We start from the raw sequence: 11,144 nt of genomic DNA, 5'->3' as shown, positions 1-11,144 counted from the left end.
GTAGGGGTCCTCCTGATAAACTTCCCTCCCTACTGGATCAATCCATGGCTGCAGTCAGGAATCCACAAATCACCACTCAATAAATCAGCAAACACATGGGGATGCAGACCAATCCACGTGTAAACAGCAGTGTCGGGCAGCAACATGGACTGTGTGGTTAAAGTATTTACATTAATGTTGAACGAAACTGGCTAGACAAGAAAACAAGCATCCTGCTTCATATGATAGTAATGATGATGATAATGATATTACAGTAATGATGGACAAAAAGTAATTATATAGCAACAACAGCTGATTGTTGAGAATTGCTACTAATAATAGTACTATTATCATTACCACTACTATCACTGATTATACAGTGGGGCAAAAAAGTATTTAGTCAGCCACCAATTGTGCAAGTTCTCCCACTTAAAAAGATGAGAGAGGCCTGTAATTTTCATCATAGGTACACTTCAACTAAGACAGACAAAATGAGGAAAAAAATTCCAGAAAATCACATTGTAGGATTTTTTATGAATTTATTTGCAAATTATGGTGGAAAATAAGTATTTGGTCAATAACAAAAGTTTATCTCAATACTTTGTTATATACCCTTTGTTGGCAATGACAGAGGTCAAACGTTTTCTGTAAGTCTTCATAAGGTTTTCACACACTGTTGCTGGTATTTTGGCCCATTCCTCCATGCAGATCTCTTCTAGAGCGGTGATGTTTTGGGGCTGTTGCAGTGCAACACGAACTTTCAACTCCCTCCAAAGATTTTCTATGGGGTTGAGATCTGGAGACTGGCTAGGCCACTCCAGGACCTTGAAATGCTTCTTACAAAGCCACTCCTTCGTTGCCCGGGCGGTGTGTTTGGGATCATTGTCATGCTGAAAGACCCAGCCACGTTTCATCTTCAATGCCCTTGCTGATGGAAGGAGGTTTTCACTCAAAATCTCACGATACATGGCCCCATTCATTCTTTCCTTTACACGGATCAGTCGTCCTGGTCCCTTTGCAGAAAAACAGCCCCAAAGCATGATGTTTCCACCCCCATGCTTCACAGTAGGTATGGTGTTCTTTGGATGCAACTCAGCATTCTTTGTCCTCCAAACACGACGAGTTGAGTTTTTACCAAAAAGTTCTCTTTTGGTTTCATCTGACCATATGACATTCTCCCAATCTTCTTCTGGATCATCATCAATGCTCTCTAGCAAACTTCAGACGGGCCTGGACATGTACTGGCTTTAGCAGGGGGACACGTCTGGCACTGCAGGATTTGAGTCCCTGGCGGCGTAGTGTGTTACTGATGGTAGGCTTTGTTACTTTGGTCCCAGCTCTCTGCAGGTCATTCACTAGGTCCCCCCGTGTGGTTCTGGGATTTTTGCTCACCGTTCTTGTGATCATTTTGACCCCATGGGGTGAGATCTTGCGTGGAGCCCCAGATCGAGGGAGATTATCAGTGGTCTTGTATGTCTTCCATTTCCTAATAATTGCTCCCACAGTTGATTTCTTCAATCCAAGCTGCTTACCTATTGCAGATTCAGTCTTCCCAGCCTGGTGCAGGTCTACAATTTTGTTTCTGGTGTCCTTTGACAGCTCTTTGGTCTTGGCCATAGTGGAGTTTGGAGTGTGACTGTTTGAGGTTGTGGACAGGTGTCTTTTATACTGATAACAAGTTCAAACAGGTGCCATTAATACAGGTAACGAGTGGAGGACAGAAGAGCCTCTTAAAGAAGAAGTTACAGGTCTGTGAGAGCCAGAAATCTTGCTTGTTTGTAGGTGACCAAATACTTATTTTCCACCATAATTTGCAAATAAATTCATAAAAAATCCTACAATGTGATTTTCTGGATTTTTTTCTCATTTTGTCTGTCATAGTTGAAGTGTACCTATGATGAAAATTACAGGCCTCTCTCATCTTTTTAAGTGGGAGAACTTGCACAATTGGTAGCTGACTAAATACTTTTTTGCCCCACTGTGTATATATATATGACCAATGAGAGTAGTAATAGTACCAAGGCTACCAACAACAAACAAGCACTCATGTCCATCTTTTGTCAGACCGTAGAAAGCAGGTGAAAAAATACACAATGGGATTGCCTTTTCAGCCGTGGCTCAAAAAGACCTTGTCAAGATTGATGTCTTCCCTGTAGCTCTTGAAGTCTCTAGTTAATAGTAGGGGAAGACTCTTGAAATTAGAATCCACTTCCTGCTAAAAGCACCAGCCGTGAATTGAGGACATTAGAGAAAAAACAGAAAGGTCCATGTCATTTCTATAGGGTGGTGAGACACCGGGAGAGGAGAATAGCCAATCTGTGCGGTGTAATGGATATGTCAAGAGTTTCTAAATCATAGGTGTCCAGGGCAGATAGACAAGAAAGCCAAACATAATGTCATCCTTCAGAGAGAAAGAGAGAGAAGAGGAGAGGGGGTGGGAGACAAACCAAAACGTTCAAACAGATGCAAGACTGAGAGAAGGTCATGGAGTATAGGGTTTACATTTGGGCTAAAACTTAAATAATATGAACTGTTTATTATTTTCCTGTATGCTGTTACTTACTATTACCTCCCTGGCATATTGGCTTGTGAGCACTATGGAAATGAAGTAACGCTACTTTGCTTAACAATAACACACTGACTTTGAATCCTCTTACTTAAGGTTTGATTGCTTCTTGACGGTGGTTTTAAATGAATTGTGTTGAGGAGTGATAAAGAGCTTATTGTCAGGAATAAAAGCCCAGAGCAGTGAAGAAAAGCTACACATGGAGTGGCCAGACGATACAGGCTATTACGGTGAGGGAATGGTGTCCTTGACTGCCAGGACGGCTTAGAATTTTATTTCATCTTGTTTTGCCGGCTGCTGACAATGATGCGTGACTCTGGCACTGGTGGAAGAGGGCAAACATGAGAGCCATTTTAGATCTCATTTACGTGTGTGTGTGTGTCTGTGTGAGCCTTGTGTATTAGCAAGCGTGTATATGTGTGTTGGTTGCATTGAGTGAGCTGTGTGTGTGTGTACGTGCACGTGTGTGTACCACACTCAGACTGACCTCTAGAAGTCTCACGCACCTAAGCCCTAAACTTAATGTAAATGACCACCGTGGAGGACTGAGGGACTCTGGGAATTGTTGTTTGTCTGCCTTGTAGAGAGGACGGTTGAGTTGTAATGGCTCTCCAGTGGGTTCAGAATGTGGACGTTGTGTCCCTCAGCAGTTTGAGGCCGTCCCTTTGTGCTGTCTCCATGTTAGTTTGGTCGGCTGCTTGATTTGAGGCTAGCACATAGTGCGTTTAGAGGTTATCATTGGTTTTGTCAAGGTGAGTCAGTGCCTTGATTGTTTACAGGCTCAACCCTGGGCAGATGTCTGGACTGGCTGGAGCCCCAGGGAGAAGCTCCTCTCCGCTGGGTTCATCCTCTCTGTAGGCAGAGGGGATTCACACCAGATATAAATGATTACACCACCATAAACGAAGGCTGAGTTAATTGGTCTTTTAGGAATAAGAAATAAATATCCATTCAAGGGGAAAAAAAGAAAGTCTGTGATGAAAACCTCACAGAGTGAGACAGTAAGTTTGTTAAGGGCAGCATCCCAATGAATTATGCAGAGATACAAAACAAAAGGGAAGAAAACACCCAGTCTGAATTTGTCTCTGAGTCAGGCATGCCAAAAGCCTTTACTCTTTAAGTAAAGTATATGTCCAATAATTATCATGTCATCCTGCGTGTTTTCAAGCATACAGGAAATAATGATCCTGCTCCAAAAAAAGTGCTTGAAAAATAGCAAGAGTAGGACCTTTTGTTCTGATTGGTTCAGGCACCCCAGACATCCTTTTCAAAGAGATTCGGCCAGAGCCTTTCTTCCTGATAAACACATTGAAGAGCAATCTGTAGGATTAGAGGACATTGCAGAGATGATTTTGGTGCTGAAGAGGTCCACATGACCAGGATCCCCCAGTGTCCTGCTAAAGTCCTCTTAGCTGCAGCCTTGGCCACAGACAGACTCAGACATTCCAACCAACCCCCCAGCTGCAATCACAGCTCCAGCCCCTCTCCTATGAAGCCTCATCATCATCCACCTCCCCAGCAGCACCACCACCAGCAGCCCCAGTCTAAACCCCAGCCCTGTCCCCAGTCTAAACCCCAGCCCTGTCCCCAGTCTCCAACCCTCCCTGTCTGCACCCGGCTGGAACTTTATTTAATGAGTGAAGTTTGGTGCTGGATATGTGGGGGTCCCACACCAGGCTAGGAGAAGCAGCAGAGGGAAAGCTTTCATAAAGCATGGGCGAACAAATGGGATTTAACACACAAGAGGCTCTGACGGCCTATTAATTCTGCTTTGGCTTGCTTCCAGAATGAGACAGCCTCTCTCCTAATACATGGCTAATTTCTATCAGAGGTATCAGGAGACTTTTTCTTTCCTGGGCAGGATGCATCCGCATAACTTTAATGGATTCATTCAAGGGCTACGGCACGAAGACATTGATTAGACTGCCTCAGAGGCCCTGCTGCTAGTCGCCTGACATAGGCAGCAAATGAAATGTGACCTCCGGTAAACAGGCCTGAACCACCCAGCCCCAGCATAATCCATTAGCTCAGAACCTTTCCCAATCCCATTTCATTAATGAAGTGATTTGAAAAGGGGGCTGCTGCAATTACCAATTTCTGAAACTGAAAATTCTGGAATTCTAGCAACAAGAGAAAAATCGAACACATAATGAAGGGTAAAAGATAGGTTGTTGAAATCCTTGAAGATGGGGTGGATATTCCAGCATTAAAACAGGATGATCCAGCCGTAAACACATGCAGATGTGGAAGAATGAATGTGGCGTCTTGAGGAAAATGGCCCACTAAAGGACCTTTTTTGGGCTGGATAACCAAAATATTTGTCAGCAGGAGAAAAGTCAATTTATTCATAATTTGCCAAAGTCAAGCAATGACAGCAGGGGAGAGAGAGTTAATCAATTTGCAGTGAAATGAAAAGCAGAGAGGAAAAATGCTATCCACTTTTGTCTGATGCATTGGGGATTTAACAATAGGACCATTCTGTCCATGCTACTTTTACAGGGTTACAGAACTTAATCAGAAAGCTCTTCAAATCGGGTCTTTGAGATTCACATACAGTCCACCCCCTGTCCTTTTTAACCGCCATCCTTTTCCTCAGCAGGTTCTGTTGTTTATACTAGCACCATTTATTTCCTTTGAAAAAAGCTTCACCTTCCTCCTCAATGTCAAAAGATAGACAATCACAGCATCACTGTAGGTGTATATGTATATGTAACATCACTTCTTTTTCTAATATCATTCATTTATTCATTTTCAATTAATAATTTATAATGCGACACACAGTTGTATGCAAATGAACAATTTAATTTTAATTAGGTTTTAATGACCAAACAAAGAATTAGTACCCGGTGTGGTGTGTGCATGTAATTTGCTCAGGAATGAATTTCAGAGCTTTGTTCAATGTTTGGGTAGAGCACATCACTGGTAATTCCACTGGCTGAGTCCACCTTATGCTATAGCTGATTACATGTATAGGAAGACATTTGAAAGTCATAAGTCAAAAACATTGACACATTTTTCCTATTGTACTAGGTCAGTTTGTAACAAATGCTGTGCTGAAGAAATAGCAGTGACCATTACAACCAGCGTGAACATAACAATCATGTGGCAAAATAGAGGCCCTGCACACTTTGAATTAGTCACATCACTGTTCCAGACAATGGAAAAGTCCACTAGCAGCAATGTCCTACACATTGTAACGATTCCCATTGCTCTGGGAGGAAAGGCAGGCGGAGGGCTTGATGCCGCTGGACCCAAATGGCATTTGATAATGGCTTTTTTCAGCAAACCCAAAAGACATTGTTAAGATTTACATTTTCAAATATGTGCTGACCTTTTTCCCCTCCTCTCCTCTGTTCGCTTGTCATCAGGCCTGTAATTGAATCAATATATTTCCTGATCAGCCCAGAGATTGAATAAGGTCACAGGAAGCCATGTGTGGACATTAAAAATCATTATTCTACTCAAATTGAGCAGAGATGGCATAGACCATTCAGGGTTCAAAATGAAATTCTATTAGAGTCTATTACACTTTTACAATTATAGAGACGTTCCAATATTACAACGGGAAATGAAGTCATAATAAAAAGCCCAGGGGTGTATTACAAAGAAATGTCCGTGCTATTTTTTTCTGACTTTGAGTCCCTTATTGAAATGATGAAGAGAACTTGGTGACTTTCCGGTCACTGATAAGTGACCTTGGTCATGAAAAATAGAGGAGTCTTTCAGTATAGCTCCATTTTCCTATTTCAAGTTATGTCTATACTCCCCTTGGCTAAACCAGTTGCAGGCAAAGTTTCCTTCCTCCACAACGTGTTGTAATAATAGGGTGTCTACCTTTAAATCGATTATCCTTACAGGCACGTTTTCAGACAAGTGTTATTAGCTGCAAAAAACTATTATGGCTTTTACTTACATTGAATTATACATAAAACATTTTTGCTGAGAAATGGTTCCTGCAGTACCTTATGCACTGTTCTGAATGGCAAAACAGGCTAATTGAAATTCCAAATGGAATCGTGCAATTGGAGGACAATGACTAAATCCTGTTACCACATCATTTCAGCAAAAATAAAAGGGAAAATTAAATATATCACACTATTAACTGAGAACTTTCAGTTTTAAACTCTGGCAAATAATGTCCATCTATCAAAGCAGGAATTAGATAAAATTCCATTTTTAATTGGCTTAGTTATGGAAATTTATAACACTTATCAGCAATCAACTTATCAACTTTGCACGCATGGAGAAGAGAGACACAGAGAGAGCGGGAGAGAGAGAGAGAGGGTGTGTGAGAGAGAGTGTGCGAGAGGGCGAGAGAGAGAGCAAGAGAGAGAGAAATCTGCAAAGCAAAGCGAGAGAAAACTGTTCCTTCCAGCTTAACATTTATGACGATCAGTCTACTAGTGCCATTTAGTTTACATGTTCATAAATGAGCACTGGGTCTGTCTTCCTCAAATGGGAAAATCTGTCTTGTGTCACATGGGGAGGATGACCTGTGTCTGGACTGTAACATACATCTGCTAATGTGGAGGAAGATGCTCGCCTCGCCTCCTCAGTTGTCATGCTGATGTTTCACACTAACTACAGCCCCTCTGGTCAATTAGGTGTGATGGCTACAATGTCTGCAGTGTTCCTACACTCCTTAAACGCCAGTCAAATGACAGCGAACAGGGAAATTCGAGTGACTTGGAATCGTTGCCGGGCATTGCAGCCATTATCGCCGGGTGAAAATGGGCTTTCATCTCAGGTGGAACAGAGTCATTGATAGACTACATCTCCGCTGTGAACCGGCCCAGTTAAAGTCTGCATAAAGAGAGGGATGCTAATGAAACAGACCATTTATACCTTCAGTTCCACCCTCACCACTCCACATTTCTGGAGCATTAAACATCCAAGTGGAACGTTTATGAAACACATAATGACAATCTAAATCAGTGGGCTGCTCCAATCTTCGAGGATTAGTGGTTTTGATGTAGTTCAATACGTGAAGGCATACTTGTCGCGTTATTAACAGCTTCAGAAGTCGTCCCTAAAGAAGCGGGCGGGGGGAGGGAACTCTCTCTGCTACAGTACGCCACAGACCTCAGCTAGCAAATTAGGGCCTGTGATAATCTATTCAGGATGAAAAAAAGGGAGCGGGAGATATTTGGCCTGTCAGATCTGTCAGGTAGAAGAATGGAGGGTTATTTCATGTCTCCTTAGTGGATTTTTTACTTTAAGGGTTTCTTTTCTTGTCTCCTCTGTAAAACTCAGTGCACCACTTCCTCTGCAAGGCCCATATTAACCAGCCCAGTACAAAAGCAGTGGGATGACCACAATCGTGGCAAGTTTATAGCTAGGTTCATGCTAAATAAACTTGCTGCTTGGTGACAAGCCATTATACAGTACATGTTACAACCAGTTAACCACACCAAGAGCATCTGAGAAGGGTCTTATTAACCCCATAGCTCCCATCCCACCCAGACATCAGGGCCAGTGTATTCACTTCCACCCTGTATACAAGATGTTACTAATCCACAGCTGCCATCTGTCTGAGACACTGAAGCCTGTGGGCTCTAACAGCTCTCAGACCAGCACTGGTGCCTGCCCTCCCCAAAGACCCTGGTCACCTGTCCACACACGCACCATTAACTGAAAGCAGAGCTCCAGTGTGGGTATATTATCAGCATGTCAGAGGATAGGCTCTCAGAATGCATTAGCAGGTGACTGGCAGGCATGCAGGGGGACTAAGGTCACTGCCTCGGCTGCCTCTGGGGACCCAAGGAGGTCAATCATATCATATCACTTCACCCACACTGTTACTGTGGAGATGGTGCAGACAGTTAGGGTACTATTCCTCCGTCACTCCAGCACCAGCAGCCCATCCATACGGAAACACTAAGGTATCTTGACTGGGATGCTAAGCCTGGCTGAGGCCCTATTCTCCCCAGCTTAGCAGGCTGGCCCTCTCCCTCTCCCCCAGGTTTGTTGGGGGCCCGACGGTGATGAATGTCTTTTCCGTTGTGCGGAGCCCCCTGTACTGCTACAGCAATGCCAGATGGAATGAAAAACAGATTAAGGAAGCAGGCAGCCGGCACTGTGAGGATGTTTGGCTGGTGGCTATTGAGTTATCGGCCGTTTTCACACTTAATGAAACAACTTATAGCGCTGCAGCTTACTAAATATCCCCCAGTCGCTGGGCAGCGCAACAGAGCTGCCAGGGCTGAGAAGTCGACATTAGATTTTAATTAAAAACAAACAAACAAATTACCAAAAGAAAGTGGAAGGAAATGTAACTCTCCATCCAAGCACAAGGAACTTTGAACTCTTCAGGTCACTTTTACAAATCCACAATGAACTGTGGCACCATCTGAGTTAACATGGTTGAGGAGATGACAGGGTAGCCTACACACCCACATGAAAAGATACTATAGTATTCTATGGTTAAATACTATAGTATTCAATGTAATGTTTTTGCAAACTTTACTGTAGTATTCACTATAATTTTGCAGACATGCCTGTAGTATACTGTAGTATTTACAGTTTACTATAGTATAAATACTGCAGTAAGAAAAAAATGGTAGTATATATTAACTATAGTCGTTACATATTCAATCGATCCCTATCCTAGTCCGCTGTCCCCACATGCTTCACGATGGCAACCATTGTTCCTGTTCCCAAGAAAGCCAAGGTAACTGAACTAAATGACTATCGCCCCGTAGCACTCACTTCTGTCATCATGAAGTGCTTTGAGAGACTAGTCAAGGATCATATCACCTCCACCCTACCTGTCACCCTAGACCCACTTCAATTTACTTACTGCCCCAGTAGGTCCACAGACGATGCAATCGCCATCACACTGCACACTGCCCTATCCCATCTATACAAGAGGAATAGCTATTTAAGAATGATGTTCATTGACTACAGCTCAGCATTCAACACCATAGTATCCTCCAAACTCATCATTAAGTTTGAGTCCCTGGGTCTTTACCCCGCCCTGTGCAACTGGGTCCTGGACTTCCTGACGGTAGGAAACAACATCTCCAGTCCGCTGATCCTCAACACTGGGGCCCCACAAGGGTACGTTCTCAGCCCCCTCCTGTACTCCCTGTTCACTCACGACTGCGTGGCCATGCACCCGTCCAACTTAATCATCAAATTTGCAGACGACACAACAGTGGTAGGCTTGACTACCAACAACGTCGAGACAGCCTACAGGGAGGAGGTGAGGGCCCTCAGAGCGTGGTGTCAGGAAAATAACCTCTCACTCAATGTCAGAAAAACAAAAGAGATGATCGTGGACTTCAGGAAAAATTGACGGGACAGCAGTGGAGAAGGTGGAAAGTTTTAAGTTCCTCTGTGTACATATCACCGACAAACTAAAATGGTCCAGGCACACAGACAGTGTGGTGAAGAATGCGCAACAGAACCTCTTCAACCTCAGGCGGCTGAAAAAATGTGGCTTGTCACCGAAAACCCTCACGATCTTTTACAGGTGCACAATCGAGAGCATCCTGTCGGGCTGTATCACCGCCTGGTACGGCAACTGCACCGGCCACAACCACAGGGCACTCCAGAGGGTGGTGCGGTCTGCACAACGCATCACCGGGGGCAAACTACCTGCCCTCCAGGACACCTTCAACAAAAAAAAGATAATCAAGGACAATAACCACCCGAGCCACTGCCTGTTCACCCCGCTTCCATCCAGAAGGTGAGGTCAGTAGAGGTGCATCAAAGCTGGGACAGAAAGATTGAAAAACAGCTTCTATCTCAAGACCATCAGATTGTTAAACAGCCATCACTAGCACAGAGAGGCAGCTGCCTACTTAGACTTAATATCATTGGCCTCTTTAAAACCTTTTCTCAATAGGGGGGCGCTGTTTTCACTTTGTAAAAATTCGTTCCCAAATTAAACTGCCTCGTACTCAATTCTTGCTAGTACAATATGCATATTATTATTACTATTGGATAGAAAACACTCTCTAGTTTCTAAAACCGTTTGAATTATATCTGTGAGTAAAACAGAACTCATTTTGAGGCAAACTTCCTGTCAGGAAGTGAGAAATCTGAAATCGGGCACTCTGTTCCAGGGTCAGTTTATTAATTTGCATGTACTCTATGGGTCGACATGCACTGCATACGCCTTCCCCTAGATGACAGTAAGCAGTGAGAATTGGAATGGGGTGTCTAGGTAGAGCTGAGGCCGTATAAAAGCTCTTGTGCAGTCTTTTCAACGTTCGTCATGACGCAAGACAGACCCCCCGAATTGCATTCTGAAAGCTCTCGTTATAGGCGTTAGATATATCCGGCTCTGATTTTATTCGATATAGGTGTTAAAAACATCATAATGTAGTTATTTTAAACCGAGTTATATCAGTTTATATCAGTATATTCCGATTTTCGGTATTTTATTTGTGCTGCGTTATAGTGAGTTGGACACGTCTTCGCCACATGGCTAATGTTTGCTGCTAATTCCAAAGTTGAAGACAACAATATTCAACCGAGCAACGATTATTCTGGACAAAGGACAACTTGCACAAGATTCTGATGGAAGCTCATCAAATAGTAAGAACTATTTATGATGTTAATTCGTTGTTCTGTTGAAAAATGTTAAACTACT

The sequence above is a fragment of the Salvelinus fontinalis genome, chromosome 4 (assembly GCF_029448725.1).
Source record: "Salvelinus fontinalis isolate EN_2023a chromosome 4, ASM2944872v1, whole genome shotgun sequence".
NCBI classification, from domain to species: Eukaryota; Metazoa; Chordata; class Actinopteri; order Salmoniformes; family Salmonidae; genus Salvelinus; species Salvelinus fontinalis.
The sequence above is the reverse complement of the archived record's forward strand: the minus strand, read 5'-3'. Positions refer to the sequence as shown.